This window comes from Meleagris gallopavo, chromosome 5 (genome assembly GCF_000146605.3).
Source record: "Meleagris gallopavo isolate NT-WF06-2002-E0010 breed Aviagen turkey brand Nicholas breeding stock chromosome 5, Turkey_5.1, whole genome shotgun sequence".
Taxonomy (NCBI): domain Eukaryota; kingdom Metazoa; phylum Chordata; class Aves; order Galliformes; family Phasianidae; genus Meleagris; species Meleagris gallopavo.
In genome coordinates, this window is record NC_015015.2 from 51,082,199 (window position 1) to 51,082,977 (window position 779).

Here is a 779-nt window from a genome sequence, read left to right on the forward strand (position 1 = left end):
AAAAAAGAAAAAAAAATGAATGGGTGTAATTCACGTATCTTGTAACTTAACTGGAATCTGTCTTTGGAACAGGTTAGTCTTGTGCTCTTTATGATCTTTTCATCTGAGAATTTACCCAAAAGAAGCTCCACTGTCTACCTGCTCTTGGTGGGCTCTACCAGCACTGTGTGGCAGGCTGGAAATGCTAGAATTTCATGTAGTGACAGGTTTCTCCTCTGTTAAGAAAAATACACGTCAACTCCACAGTATCGGAGGTGGAGAAACTGAATTTGGGCTAAAGGAAAACAAACCGAGGGAAGAATTGTGCATTTTCAGAAAGTTGCATGTTTTCTTCTGGGATTCCTAAATATATATTTTTCAATTTAGTGGTTAATATTCTTGCTGATGAGGAGAGAAAAAAAATTAAGGAAGCCAAAAATGCTGATCTGCAAGTGTAAATAAAAAACTTTGCCAACAACAGAGAAAGCATTGTTTAGAAATGAAACAACATGAGACAATTCCAAGACCAATCATTTCATGAATAGAAGATGAAAAAGGAGTAGAAAAAGGAAACCAATTCACGCTGGAAAGCTTCTTTTACTTTGTCCTGGGGCATATGTTCCATCTCCCTTTGTCCTCCAAATGCAGTTTCACCAGCTCTGACAGTGCTGGCATTGACCTCCTACAGACAAAGTGGCTTGGACACAATGAACCAGAAAAAAGGAGCCACCCAGACCCAGGGCCAATGCAACCATAGACTTGGCGGAAAACTGCTATAATTAGCAGAGCCTGTGCAGGAA